Raw genomic sequence first — 15838 nt, forward strand, 5'->3', positions numbered from 1 at the left:
TCGCTCCACACCGAAAAGATTCGCGGGGGCTCCGGCCTTTCTCAGCCTTTCGGGGACCCCACTTTCCCCCCGGAGCGCCCGGGTCCCTCCGCAGCCGCAACCCAGGCGCCTCACCACAGCCGTCGCGCCGGCCGCCGGCGCGTCCCCCTCAGCCCTCCGAGGCGGCTATTGGGCCCAAGGCGACGGGGCGGAGTCGGGCGCTCGGCCCCGCCCCCGGCTTCCCCTGGCCCTAGCGCCTCTACGATTGGCTGTCGGATCCACCAGTCACGGGTTGGGGCACCCACCCTGCGGGGGCGACCCGAGGCTGGCCCCGCCCCTCCCGCCTCCCGGCCCCGCCTCCCTCCGGAGCCAGGTCTCCTCAGCCGGGAGGTCCGCCTCATTCGCCGAGCCGGTCCCTGAATTGTCAGAGCGCTCCGGGCGGCTGCTGAGCCGGGGCGGCCGCGGGCTGGTCGTGCTCTCTCGGAGGTGCCTGCCCGAGCCGATCCGCCCCGCTCCGCTAGGGCGAGAGCCGTCGCTGCTTCGGGGCAACTTGGGATTCAGGACCCGCAGCAGAGGCGTTGGTTTGCGATCGGGACTTGGCGACCAGGGTGAGTGCTCGGCGCGCAGGCTGGCGGCGCCTCTCGGAGCTGTTCTGCGAGCCGGGGGACTGGACGCGTCCTGGGGCGCGTCGGCGCGCCTGTCCGAGGGCGGCCGCTGTGGGGAGCCAGGGCTGGGAGGGATGGACTCCTCGCCGGATTCCCGACTCCAGAACTTCTTGTTTCAGAGCGTCGCAACTGCCCGGGACGCGACTCTGCGTGCACGCGAACTTGGCGTGTGGTTAGGGCCACCCCGGGTTGCCCAGGGATGTGGCCCCTGGCTCTCTGCGGCCGCGGCACGCCCGCTGGGTCGGCCTCTGCGCCGCGGTTCCTCGATGGCTTGCGCACGGGTTCCTGGAAATTGCGATCACCCCGAGTCCGCGTCTGATCTGGAGCCCGAGCCAGCGATCTTGGGGTTCGGGTGGGTCTTCAACCGTCAGAGAACTTAAGTAACCAGTCAGGTTCTGTAGCTGGGGCTTCGGTGTTTTTGCAGTTATTGGGTGGAAATGACAGCACGGATATTAAACTTTGGGAAGTAATGACTTTCTACCAGCACTGGAATCCGCATCCCTCGCGGGGTGCTCGGACCTCCACGTCGCTGCCAGGTGTGTCCAAAGGCGTCGTCAGCACCGGGGGGAGCCCCTGTCTGTCCCGGTGCCCGGAGCCCCCGGGAGCACTGGACCAGACCGTGAAATGAACCACCAGGCTGGTCGAGTGGCGTTTGCCTGAGCACCTGTGTGTTTAAGTGATGAAGTTGTGACAGGAACTGACAACAGGATTTAAGGTTAAACCTGACACTTCATTTGTGACTCAGTCTGGGATAGACTTTTTTTTTTTTTAATCTTAATGATAAGGAGTAAAAGCAGCTGGTTTTTCTGAGGGCAGTTACATACATGTATTTTATATTATCTGTGGACTCAATAGAATTGAATACAATATTTTCTTGTAATTCTTATTTGACGTGAAAGAGAGCTTATTGAGAGTACTTGGTCTGGAGACTTGGGATCCGAATTTGGGAATATTTTGGTCTTTGAAAATATATAAAAAGGTTGAGATACATAGCTAGCTATCCATGTGTGTGTTTGCATATGTAGATGTGCATATATGTGTGTGTACATATATGTGTGCGTATAAAATTGACAGGTGAATGAAGTAGAGATATATGCAGAGGGAAGCAACCTTGAACTTCCCCTGGGTGGAGAGATGGACCCTCTCATCTGTGGGGTTTACAATGAGTGTAAGCATGTCTGGATCTGCCTGGTCTGTCTGGGTCAGTATATGTCCATGAACTTTATGAGCATTCAGTTCAGTACCATTCGGTGCAGATTCCACGTTCCTATTTTACAGCCCTGCAGCCGCCAGCCGGCCCATCTGTTAAAACATAACATGTACACTTCAGTGGGGGCCCTAGGATGGAGCGTGGGTAGGGGGCAACCCTTAGTAGAAACATGCTACAAACAAAGCCTGCCTCTCAAGTTCTATTTTCATTCAGTATTCAGCCTGAACTTGTGATTTGGGTGAGGAAGAAAAAGAGTGTTTGACTCTTCAGAAATGGCAAACCGCATTTTGTGAAATAATTATAGCCATGATTTGGGGAGGGGAGTTTATGGGAGGAGAAAAAAAATCCCTCTAGGAAAGAAATGTGGTTCTTGTCACATCACCATGCAACACTGGTTTACTGCTTTGCAGTAGCATGTATTTTAGAAACTGTGTTCTTTTGCTTCTTAAGAGAATGCATTACAACCGAATCATTTTGCACCCCAAAAAAATCATTAATAGAAGTAAACAGAGCTTTATTGCAGAGGCTACTTAATTTGTTAGAGTTAAGACTGCCTTACTAATTCTAATGCAATGTGTTTTTAGGAATTTATAACTTGCATATAAATTCATAGTCAGCCTAATCACTAGTTGCAATGGTTTACAATTTATAGTTTAAAAAATAATAAAAACCTTTATCACAAAAATTCTGATGAGTAAAAGGATATGGGAGGGGCTTAGCAGCTTAATAAATTCCTGGAGCCAAATGACTGATACTTAAAAAAACTATAAATTCCTTTAATAGCATAATTATTTTTTGGTGACAAAATAAAGGCAATGTTTTTGTGAAGCATAGTTGATACTTTCCCAATAATTTTATGCTCATAATTATATTTTAATAATGGTGTTCATTATATGTTGCAGAATAAACTGCAATGGTTCTTACGAACTCATCATGAGAAGTATTGTTTTCATTTTTATGGTACTTAAATATTTCGGGGGAAAATGTGCAAATCCCTAATCTGTCTTTAAATTGCTGATGGACTACATGGACGTAATAACTGTCATGCCTTGATATGAGTCATCTGAGTCAATTGGGTTGTTCCTTAGAAATTCATTTTATAGGCTGGACTCCAATCTCTGGGATTCGAGTCTGGGGTGGGGCTTAGGAATCTGCTTTTTAACAAGCACCCCCGAGTGATTCTTGATATAAAAAACAATATCCTCTATAACTTGATTTAACAAATATTTGTTTCAAAATTTCCAGGTGACATTTACTGGCCTTGTGAAATTTATAGGTAACACTTTAATTCTCTGTTTTCAACAGTGGTACCTTTTGTCCTGTGTTCAGAACTGTTTGGGAAACCTCAGCTATCCCCATTCCAGGTTAGCCCCAATTCTAAGGAAGTCTGTCTGGGGAAGCAGGTAATTTAAGACCCTGCCCCAGTCTTAGTCGTTTCATTCTCTACTCCAAATCCAGTGGATCTCTGGGGTCTCCAGGATGACTTTGCCAGTCCTAATTTACATTCCTGGGAATTTCTCCTTGGAGGTTAGATGAATCCTAGCCCTTGGGAGCCACCTTTGATACTTTAAAGTTGTTCCAGGTTGGGGGCTAGAACCTCAGCAGGGCTAGTATCAACTTATCCAAGGTCAAGGATCTTCTTGGGAAGCTGTAGCTGGCTTGCTTCCCTGTCAGGAGTGTCCCAAGCCAACCACCCAGAGACACTGGGGATCTTATTTTCAGAAAGTCATCTTAGAAGTACTTTGAGCTGTCCCATCTAATTGGGTACATAGATCTTCTCAGCATCACAGAGTGATGAGTTGAGAATTGATTGCCATCTCACCTTACAAATCAGTGTAAATTTCGATTTATTAATTATTGCCAATTTGTGTTTTTTAATGTATAGTTTGATACCAATGTTTAAATTCAGTTCTCCCATTTCAGACTGGCATAATTCTCAATTTAAGGCTCCTAGAAAAGGTTTAACAGAGAAAGGATCTATGAGAAGTTGTTGCCCTTTCCTCTTTCTACCATCCAAGTACCTAAAAAACCAAATGACTTCTCAGAGGTCCGCAGTGCCCAGAATATTTACTTCCCTGAGGACAAAAGGATGTGGGTAGGCTGGGAAACTGATCTTGGATTGTCCCAGGCCCCTGCATCATTACAGGAACTTTTACAGAGCAATTTCTGTTTTAAGGAGCACTTGACAGGCATGTTTATAGGTCGCTTACCTTCATCCTTTGAGTACCATGATCTTTCCCCCGACTTTGTTACAGATGAGCAAACAGCAACCACCAAAAGATAATAATATTTAGATCCTGTTTTTCACAAAGATGACACCAATAACTGAGAAGTTGGCCTTATGTTTTGAATTGTTGTTATTTAGCATCGTAGTGAGATAATAAAGTTCTGCTTAGTCATTTATATCATCTATAGTTTTTATTTTTTTACCTTCCTTTGCATTTTTTAAATATTGAATATGACCTCGGGACAGTTTTCTTTTTTTTTTCTTTTTTTTTTGAACAGTTTTCTTTATAAAACTAACTACCATATATGATCATTGGTTCAATGAACCTGACCTTAACCAGCCAGCCTTGACCCACCATGGCAAATAATTTGCTAAAGGTCACAGAGCACAATGGTAGTAAAGCCTATATGTTGAATTTTTTTTTCACTAATATTTTAGACCTGTCGTGTTTGCCTGTTGAGTCATGCTGCTAATAATGTTTTTAGGCTGGCAGGATACAGTTGCTTATATTTCACTTGACCAGTTTCTGAATGATTGGATGGACCTAAAAATTTTTAAAGCCTAAGGTATAATTTCAGCCCCTGATGATGCAGTGGGACTGATTTGTGCTAGTTAAAAACAACAGTAGAATGCTACTTTTCTTGAAACTGGGTCATAGGTCATTGTAAGCTTCTAAGCAACAGTTTTGCAATTTTGGTTTGGTTTTGGTTTTGTTTTGGGGTTTGGGGGGTTTTGTTTTGTTTTGTTGTTTTGGCGAGGGTTCTTTTTTTTTGCCGTGGGATACCTGTGGCAAAAAGAATTTGACAATTTTTTTTCAAGTTTTGACCTTTCTTTCCATATATTCTTCTGCCCATGGAAAAATCTACTTATGAAAAAATCCCTTTTCAAATCAACCTGCCCTTGTTTGTTGGTTTGTTTGTTGTTGGTTTGTTTTTTGTTTTTTTGATATATTTATTGATTTTTAGAGAGAGAGGAAGGGAAAGGGACAGAGAGAGAAACATCAATATGGGAGAATGGAACATCAAGGAGCATCGATCAGTTGCATGCCCCCTACTGGGGATCAAAGTACATGGGAAACATGTACCCTGACCAGGAATCGAAACTGGTAACCTTTTGGTGCACAGGATGATGCCCAACCAACTGAGCCACACAATTTGCCCTTGTAACAGTTCCTAATACTAAAATTTTAGCCATAATTCTCCTCCAAAATTCTCCTTAAACTCCTGCGTTCACTTTGTGGTGGTGGTTTTTTTGTTGTTGTTTTTTTTTGCGTCCAGTAACATCTTCTAATATAGAACAGGTAGTGAGATATAGAAGTTTTACACTGGTTTTAATTTTGTGGATTTAACTGTAACAATAGTAAGAAAAAATAAAAATAGGTATAGTATTAAAGTTATGTTGATAAGTGTATCACATTAGATAATCCCAGCTTATAGTTTCCGTGGGAAATTTATGAATGAAGTGACAGATGCACTCATCTGTGGCCGTACAGACACTCTTCTGATACAGCCTGAGAAATAGAACTGAAGACAGCATCCTGGGTTACAGAAGAAAAACAAATGTTAAGCACTGAGAAAAGAGCTGGCAAAAAGTGAAGGGTCGTGGTGGGATGGGATGGGGAGAGTGGTGAGAAAAAAATACCTCCAGTAAAATGCCAGCCAGGATGGTAAGAAATTTATAGAGGTGCTGATGGTTTGGGGTTTCTTGGGGGCATTGATTCTGTTTTATATTGTCTTCACAACCCGCTTGCCCTGCTTGCTTTAAATAATTTATTACAGCAGCAGGCCTTCCTCTGGTTAGTTTCTTTTTTTATAACTTTTTCCTTCTCATCTCTGGGTCTAATCAGAGGCATATATAATAGTGTGGCTGCTCTAGAGTACTCAGAAAAGTCCATGATCAATATTACTATGCTACATTATAAACCCAGGGCTGTTCCTTTCTATTTTGCAGTGTTTTCTTCCCTGTTGTATTAACTCAATATCTATGTTTTAAACAATATTTTATTAATCTCTGCACAATGACACTTCTGGGCTTATTCTTCTTGGCTAGAACTATCTTTTGAGCAATCCATCATCAGACCACCATTAATCTAATGATGTATTTATTGCTCACTATCGCAGCACTGGCAAGAAACCCAGTATGGTTCTAAAAATTTGATTAAAAAGAAATCAAGTTTTTGCAGGGCATAGCCATCAAATTATGTTAGCAGCTGCCAAATATATTTTATGCTAAAATACACACACATATTTTAAGTGAGCAAAATGTGATTTTTTTCAAAAGCTTTTAAAACTTTTTACTATGAAATTAGTAGAACAAGAAGATGCCTCATAATTAGAAAAATTATGATTGCACTCTCCACCTCATCCAAAGATAAGGGTGTGTGGTTTTTTTTTAGATTATGCCCCTAGGTCTAGACACTAAAATGGATAGATTTATCTTTTTAATTGATAAGATAATTTTAGTGATAAGAACTAGCTCCTAATCCTTGAACTACTAGTATCTACCAGACAATCATTACAAATTAGAATAGACTTAATTTAATTAACAAATAGTAATAGAGTATCTATCATGGGTAGCACCTCTTCTCTGTTAGCTAACTCAAAGAGCAATTCATGTATTAGCACCTACTATAGGAAGCTTTTCCATGTCCTTCTTTGGCCTGCTTGCATACAGTCAGCAGGGCCCTTATTTCCTGTAATCAGCCCCTCTGGATAGAGATCCCCTTGAGGGCAGGGACCACACCTCTCATCTTGTAGCTTCTCCAGAAGGGGTATTCAAGAAATAGTTGCTAGGTGCACTACTAGAGGCTACAAAGAATTTCAAGTGAACACTTACAAGGCCTTGAAAGGATATGACAAAGATATTCACCAAAAGTATGAATGTTAGCTGTAGCAATCCAAGTGCCAGGCTTTCGACGTTAGCACCAGTCTCGGCATTTCATATAAGTATCACCTATTCCCGCCGCCCCCATCCTCAAAGTCCCTCCTCTTCATTCCTGCCTTGCCTTTCTCTCACCACCTCCCTGTTGTGTCTTCTTCACGAGTATCTCCAACACTCCCCCTAGCCTAGGCCCTCTCCCCTCGTTCCTTTTTTGTTCCCATACCCCTTGTCATATTTTGAAAAGGCAGCTAACCCATGGGCCCCCTTTTGAGACTTGGGACGTCCTCACTCTCATATCTTTTTTTCTTTCTTTTTGTCTTTTTGTTTGTTTTTCTCACTCTATCTTTTGAAGTCTCAGATGGCTTGGTTCCTTTCACCGCCTAGTGGAGGTGACCAGCTAGCTTTGGCCATGGGAGGTTTGGGGGCTTTGGAGGAACAAGGTGGTGCTGGGCCTAGAGGCTGCTGACATCCAAAGCTCAGCATAATGGGGAAACTTGACATTTGTTGTGAGAAGCTTTTTTAAAAAGTCAGTAGTTTTGATTTTAGAACTAACTTTCATAATAGTTTTCATTTATAAATCTCTTTTGTTCGGGAAGCGCCCCATAGATAGTCATTTTTATGGCATGGTTCTTACCTCGGAGCTGGGTTACTGAGGTCATGTACTGATCATGTGTCCCTGTGCAGATTATGGATCAGCTGATTAAGCCTCACTGCCTGAGGACAGGGCCCTTAGGATAGCCCTTTTTCGTTAGGTCTTCACAGACTCTAAATGACTGTATCATCTGGGACATTAAGCCTTACTTAACATAGGTGCTTTCTTCTCAGCCCTGCCAAGAAAATATCATTAGAAAACTGAGTGATTACATATAAAGTTATTTACTAGTAGGTGTTCAAAGTAACAGAGAAGATGAGCAACTCTAGATTAGGTCAGGGACTCAAATTCTGGTTTCTTTTGGATCTTATAAGTCAGGAGCACCTGCCCCTGCACATCCCAGGGCTTCTGCTTTCACGTAGGAGCTGGGGCTGGGAGGCCTTGAGGAAGGCTCAGGGGAGGGGTAGTGGCAAACGTCTGTAGAACATACTGTTCAGCCCCTTCCCTGCCACCAGTGGAGGTTCTCTCTGTGGAGTCTTGCTTTGGTAATTTCTCATGTCTGCTTTCAGGTGTCTCAAATACCAAATCTTCCTCTTCTACTTTGCGAATATGTTACACAAACAGAGATTCTCACAGAATGTTCTCATCCGTAACCTTCTAAGTTTCCCCAATTCCAACTTTTCTCCTTCGTTTAGCCCCACCCTCCAGTGTTTTCCTTTTTTTTGACATTCTCCTTCCCTCTGTTCAGGTAAGAACTCTACTTTATAAAAGCTCTATTATAATCAGTATTACCATGAATCTTATCCTTTGGGAGTAACTGCATTTTTGAACATTTTCAAAGGACTTTTCTATAGCATTCCAGTGTATTTTTCTGATGCTAAGAAAAAGATCACACTAATGCAGGATATTACATGTTCTGACAACCTTACAGAGTGTAAAAGTAATTAGTCTCACAAAACCTCAGTTTTTACCAGCCTTACCCATGCTTGCCAGTGACACCTCCCTTATCCTCCTAATCACTCTTACCACCTCCTGTGTACTTTTTAATCATTAAGAAACAAGATCACAAGTCTCGACTAGCAAGGCATATTCATTACAACCAAGGAGAGGAAGCTTTCTACAAAAACCAAAACAGGTACCCACAGAATAGGGAAAAGAAAGGTAGGGCTACTCTGATACCTTTAATAGCAGAACATGTGGATTGGTGCACCCTTTCTTGATAAATTCTTACTTTGTTGTTCTAACTAATCATGTATGGCCTATGTCTCCAGAGAGGCTGGGTTATTGCCTTGTAGCTATTGTCACTTTTTTCTTTCCCTTACGAATTATTTCCAGTATGTTTTAGTTTTCTCTCCTTCAGTTATTTAATTTAATTTTTATTTTGGGGGTTTCAGGTTTCTTTTCCTGATCTACCTCCTTAAGTTGGGTTGTTTCTAACCTCTCCAGATATTCTCCTACCACTTTCCTGACCCAGACAACATGTCACAGTTAGATACCATCCTCACATTGAATGTATTTCCATTTTTGCTACAGATTAGTAATTAAGACACTAAATGGAATTTTGATAGTGACCCTTTCAAGAGCTAAGACACCATTTATATCCTGTTTTAATTATGGTCTCTTAGGAAATCTTCCCCTGTTATAATGTTCACTCCATTTTCTAAGTAATGTTTTTCAAATATGGCACTGAATTATGAAATCTGTGTGCATTACATTTTCCGCTCTCTAGTATGTGCTAAATTTATAATTCTATAATTTTCTTGTAGGAAAATGCTTATAAGACTGGAATGGTTAATTTGGTTTCAAACCATACGGCTTTTTTGCTTATTATGAACCTTTAGACATTGAAGTGATCTTTTCTTTTTCTTCATTCCCAACCCTCACAGCAGCTCCCCAAGCAATAATCCCACTCCATCCCTTTTTTCCATGCTCTATGCTTTTTTTTTTCTTGATGGATATTTTCTTTTACTGGGCTCAAATATTTCCAACTTTAAGATAATTCTACATAGCTGAAAAAAGAAAAATCAGCCATTGTCCTTTGATGATCATGGTATTTCCCCCTTCTTTTTCAGGCATGTCTGCCTCCTGACTACAAACCATAATGTTGCACCTCTTCTCTGGAGTGCTTCTGCCCCTTAATCCTCTTATCCCAGTGGAATGTGAAGCTGCTTCTCCTTCCTTAACATCTGCCTTGTGCCTGGGATCTGTGCTAGTCCTACGTGGTCTCTACTGAAATTCTTGTAATTGGATAAGGGCTCACAATCGGTAGCCTTATGTACTTCATTTAGGTCTTGGGGGGAAAAACAGGTGTCTGGGCAAGTGGGAGGTAAAAGTCAAAGTTGTTTTTTTAAAATATATTTTCATTGATTTCAGAGAGGAAGGGAGAGGGAGAGAGAGAGAGAAAAACATCAATGATGAGAGAAAATCATTGCTGCCTCCTGCATGCCCTACACTGGGGATTGAGTCCACAACCCAGGCATGTGCCCTGGGAATCGAAGCATGACATCCTGGTTCAAAGGCCAACCCTCAACCACTGAGCCATGCCAGCCAGGTGAATGTCAAAGCTTTTAAACAAACCGAGAAAGTCAAAGACAGAGAGAGGGGCCATTTAGTACCAGCTACCCATGCCATAGTACCATCTTCTTGTGATTTCTAGGGTTGTTTTCCCCCAGGCTTTTCTGGATGACCAGTTAAAATTCTGTATCTTCCCATACCCAGGTTTCTGGAGTTCACTGAACAAGAATCAGAAGTCCTAGTTACATTCCTAGACCATCCCAGAGACAAAGAAATTAGTGATGTTGCTGAATGGAAATGTTCTGCTAGGAGACCTTCTGGACAAAACACAAGACTCCAACTCAAGTTAACTTTAACAGTAAGGGAAGTGTAGTATCCATGTGAGAAGCAGGATTGGTTGATTCAGTGACACAGTGGTATCATCAGGGATACAGGTTCTTTCATGTCTCTGCCTCTGTTGTCCTCACACCAGTTCATCCTAAGACTGGTTCTTTACAAGATGGCTATAGTTGTTCAGATATCATTTGCAAGCATGTCAATATCTAGAGCACAGAAAATGGATACCTTCTTCCACAGTTTCTCTTTAAAAAAAAAAAAATCCTCACCCGACGATATTTTTCCATTGATTTTTAGAGAGAGTGGAAGAGAGAGGGAAAGACAGAAATATCGATGTGGGAGAAACACATCGATTGGTTGCCTCCTGTACCCCAACCAGGGCCTGGGCCGGGCAGAAGCCTGCAACTGAGATATGTGCCCTTGACCAGAATTGAACCCAGGATCCTTTGGTCTGCAGGCCAATGCTCTAACTACTGAGCCAAACCGGCTAGGGCCAGGGTCTCTTTTTACAAAAAAGATATGTTTTTTTATTGATTTCAGAGAGGAAGAGAAAGGGAGTGAGATATAGAAACATCAATGATGAGAGAGAATCATTAATCCACTGCCTCCCTACTGGGAATCAAGCCTGAAACCCTGGCATGTGCCCTGACCGGGAATCGAACTGTGACCTCCTGGTTCAGAGGTTGAGGCTCAACCACTGAGCAACACTGGCCTGGTTCCAGGGTCTCTTTTTGAAAAATATGAAAACATTACAAAGAAGAATCTAAGAAGACCTCTCTTCTCATCTCATTGATCAGAATGGGATCACATTCTTACCTGTAAATTGGTCACTAGTGAGAAGATCAATCATCACTGCCTGAGGAAGAAAGGAGGTGAATTTGAACAAAATCAGGATTCTGTTAGTAAAAAAAAAAGTATGTGTGTGGAAATGAGGGGGCAATAGATATTGGCGGGCTTGGAAAGTAACTATAAAATTCCCTTTATGACTGCTGTATCGTTTGGTAGATACCATGAACTGCATGAGCTACACATTCCTGGACACAAAATGGCAAGGCTGGGTTAACAGGGAGAAAAAAGCCACAATGAAGACTAATTAAGGACAGAGAAATGAACCAAGATCAATAATTATTCTGATTAGAACCACAATAAACCCTAATAATTTTGAATGTACTAATTTATGTCTATTTGTACTCTTTAAGTAGATGATTTTTACTGAATAAAAAATATTAAAATAATTTGCTTATTTCACAATAATTCTAAATTTCTGATATGTTATTTTGCAGTATAGGTCTATTTGAATGTAAACATTTTTATTAACTTTCTTTACATATCATAGCATTAACAATAATGATAATTTTTGATGATTGTAATTGGCCATTATTTATTGAGTACTCTTATAAAGTAGGAATTGAGCATCCAAGAGGAGCTAGTAATTTGCTTAGGTCACATAACTGCTGAGTGGATAAGCTAGGATTTAGACTCAGGTTCATTTACTCATGTCCCTTTTCTGCTCTCCATGGCTTTCCTTTGCCTTGGAAGATAGTCCCAAGACTATGGCAAGGCCTAAGTGATGAGCCCTGCCCATCTCTGTGACCTCATTTCTTACCCTCTTGCCTAATTCAGTTTTCTAATCACATTAGCTTCCTGTTTGTCTGATAAGCCAGTCCCATTACCACCTCTGATCCTGTTCTGTCTGCTTGGATCACACATCTTAGGTTTGTCCCGCTACATCCGTTCCATTAAGGGCTCCTCTTCACAGGCACCTCTCAGCACTATTCCATCTAATCTGAGGCCCACACCCACACCCCAATTCTCTGTTTCTTCCCTATTTTTGTTTCTTTTATGATACTTGCCACAACCTTGTTTTGTGTACTTGGTTTTGTCTGTCTTCCCAACTAGAATATAAGTTCCATGAGACCCTATAAAATGAATGAGCAAGCAAGTGCATAAGTTGATGAAAAGATGAATATTTAGAAGTTTTGATATCTAATAATTCATAGACAGTCTTTTTCTTTTCCAGTAGGAATAAAGTGGGATGCTGATTGTCATTTGAGCTGAGTATATGCACCTTAGCTTTTTTCCTATAAAATTTGAAAACTTAACAAAACTTGTTTTTCTTTCTCTCTCCTCTCTTTCTCTAGAGAAAAGATAGACTTACTACTACAGCAGAATTACATGAATACAAGAGGAAAATTTGAATAATACTTTTAACTTTAGGTTTTATGTTGATTATAGTTATAAGGATGCCAACTCCTTTAATTGGGTATAAACCTTTAAATATGAAGGTATACATATAAGGATAAATGTAAATTGGGAGAATTATAATGACATGATAACTTGCAGTAGCAAATTCACTTAAATAAAATTGTATTCTCTGCTTACACATAATTTTTCATTTGAACTCGTATCTAATAAATTTTATTCTTAGAACTTAATTAGTTTGAGGAAATTATAAAGGTGAAAATTGAAAACTAGCTTTACCTCACATATTAATTTGGAAGGGACTGACAGAAGTGAAGCCGAGTGCCCCCTCCGAGGTCCCTTTTCTTTCACATTCAGCTTAGGCCCTTTTCCACCAAAGTACGTGCCTTAATGTTCTTTCTTTCCTTGTCATTCTGAGGGTTGCTTGGTCATTTGCTAAATATGTTGTGAGCCATTATTTTCTGAGGTTTGCTGTGTGACTTTACCACTCAACTAAATAAATCGTCATTTCAACTTTGACGAGAACCTCACATTCCCCTCCTACCTGCCCATCTGTCCTGGATCTTTTCCCAGGTGACCTTGCAACCTATAGGGTATTTCTCTGTGCAGATTATCAGCCTAAACCCAGCTGACAGTGTTCTGCCTTCTGGGGTTCCCACTCACAAAAACCTGTTAGAGTCACTTACTATGAAATATATTTCTCAGCTAAACTCCCTGTATCAGATTTCCAAAAACAGATAGAAATTTTATGGTGAGTAGAATACATCATATTTGAGAGTAATTTTTAATCTGGCTCCTTCCAGATTGTTTTTCTGGTTTGCATCAGACAAGGGGGAAGAAAGGGAAAAGGGTGTTTTGCTGTTCACATTGTACTTTCTTCCTGAGTATCATGGTGGGGACCTCTTTCTTCCTCAGTTTATAACCTGGTTAGACATGGGTGTATGACTGGGTTAGAATCCATCAAGATCCAAGTAACAATGAGATCGGTAATTAAAGGGCTGGGTCAGCGTATCATCATTGTTTAAGTTAGGCAGGTGCCTGGTCTATGTAAGCTCTTGAGAGCCTGTTTGACAGGGTAGTTTTCGTATACAGTGGACTGGCCCTTTTATTGCTCAAAAAAAAGCCCTTTTTTCCCCCTTTCTTGCTAAGCTGTGTGGGTAGGAAACAGCATGAGGTTATAGAAAATGTATAGTAAAAGCAGTAGCAAGGAGAAAGAATCCATAATGGGCACACACACATGGCTGGAATATTTCCCAAGTACTTGGGTGAGGGGGTGGCAGTGAGGTTTCTCTGGCGGAGGCAAAGTAGAACATGTGCTTTTCCATGTGTGAATACTATGCTTTGAAAGGTTCTTTATGATTCACAAAAGCAGCTGCTTTTGAGCTGGTGTAGCACAGAGTTTTGGAAATTCACTTAAATAGGGGCATTGCAGTCTCCTGACATCTGTTTTGGAGATTTGGTTGAGTGAGGGGAATTTGCTTATTCACAAGTGACATGGAACAAGTATTCTTCATTAGAGTGTTAGACCCTTTAAGGTTTGTGGATCAAAACTAACCAGAAAAGACAACATTTTGAATAGTCATTTGCTATGTTACATACATACATGAGTTTGCAATAATGACTTTCTTCTTAATTTTGAAAACTGTGTATGACAGTTTTACTTTGCCTGGTAAATCAACTTTCCTGAGTTACTCTCAGTTTTTTTGTTTTATTGTAAGGGTTTCTTGCTAGGTACTCATAATCTTATTATGCATTGTTCTTTAGTGAGTTTTAATTTTACCCATAGTTTTACCAACACATCCTGTTGTTTTCTCTTTTTTGTACACCTCTATTCCATTTCTGAGTGTTAGTTTTTTTGTTTGTTTTTCTAAGTGTTAGTTTTTGTCTACTGTTCTATCCTCATTAATAAGTTGTTTTCAATTTTCTAAGGATTGCAAACCTAAGTAATACCCGCAGTGTTGTTCCCTATCACTTTCAACAAGAGTCTTATTTGTCCAGTTCCTCAAACAAGATGAGTAACTAGGACATGATTATTTTACTTTTTGCCAGTTAGTTTTCAATTTATTAGATACTGATATAATGTAGCATTTTTCACAGGTGGCTTTTTTATTTTTTAAAGTGAAAGCTTTGTTTTTAATGAGTTACAACTATTATGTCTCTAAATGACAAAGCAAAATAAGTTACCTCAAAATAAAATTAATGTGGATATCTTGAACTGGAAATCATTTGAAATGTTTCATGGCTACACTTTGTGCTAAATATAAAAGTAATTGTGTTTCCCATGTGTGAGCATCAAAAGCTCCAGTTGGAAAATCACATGGTATAGCAAGTAGGTCACTATTGATGGTAGAACAGGAGACAGGAAATGTTACAGCTAAGATTAGAGGCCCAAGCAATATGTCTCGCCATGCTTGCTACATTGTTCATCCTAAGAAGTGAAAGGACTCAACAGGGTATAACTAACTTTAGCCCAATTCAAAAGTATTAGCAAAGATAGCCTTTTAATCTGTCATTCCCTTTTGTTTCTAGATAACTCACTTTTCCAATGGGTAAATTAACTGAACTGCTTGGGTTTGCACATTGGCAGACCTCTGAATACCAATTAAAATGGCAGCCTTTACATTCTAAAAGTATAAATGGGAAGCAGTGATCAGCTATATACAGTTATAGCTATAGATTTACCTGGTGTTTGAAATCACTAACAAGGAATAAGAAACCAGTCAAAAATGAATTCTCTTAAAATCTCATCTATCTGACAGAACAGACTGACAGCTGTCAGAGGGGAGGGGGTTTGAGGGGGCTGGGTGAAAAAGGTGAAGGGATTAAGAAAAAAAACCAAAACCTCATAGACACAGACAACAGTATGGTGATTACCAGAGAGGGGTGGGGGGAGGTAGAAGAGGGTAAAGGGGGGCAAATGGTGATGAAGGAGACCTGCCTTTGGGTGGTAAACACAGAATACAGTGTACAGATGATGTATTATAGAACTGTAAACTGGAAACCTATATAATTTTATTAACTAATGTCACCCCAATAAATTCAATAAAATTTTTTTTTAAATAAAATAAAATCTACAACATTTTCTCTTTCAATAAAAGGGGGGAAGCATTCTCCTGTGTCTGCCCCAATGAGAGAGAAGACCTTACTTTGGGGGGCCAAACCAAGATAGAGCCTTGGATTCTGAGAGAAGCCATCCCCCACACACTAGATTAAGCAGTTGAACACAAGCCCAA

The 15838-nt window shown here is 40.9% G+C and overlaps 1 protein-coding gene across 2 annotated transcripts in view; it reads left to right on the top strand.

Moving 5' to 3' along the window:
• The first annotated feature begins 363 nt into the window (after positions 1 to 363).
• Positions 364 to 15838, top strand: part of MARCH3 (membrane associated ring-CH-type finger 3) — a 135699-nt gene continuing 120224 nt past the window's right edge. The window contains exon 1 of one of the 2 annotated variants that reach the window (XM_023764270.1): positions 364 to 587. The gene's annotated coding sequence lies outside the window, so the exon portion shown is untranslated. The remainder of the gene's footprint in view (positions 588 to 15838) is intronic. The other variant, XM_006081076.3, reaches the window with a different exon arrangement.

Source organism: Myotis lucifugus, unplaced genomic scaffold, assembly GCF_000147115.1.
Source record: "Myotis lucifugus unplaced genomic scaffold, Myoluc2.0 scaffold_0, whole genome shotgun sequence".
NCBI classification, from domain to species: domain Eukaryota; kingdom Metazoa; phylum Chordata; class Mammalia; order Chiroptera; family Vespertilionidae; genus Myotis; species Myotis lucifugus.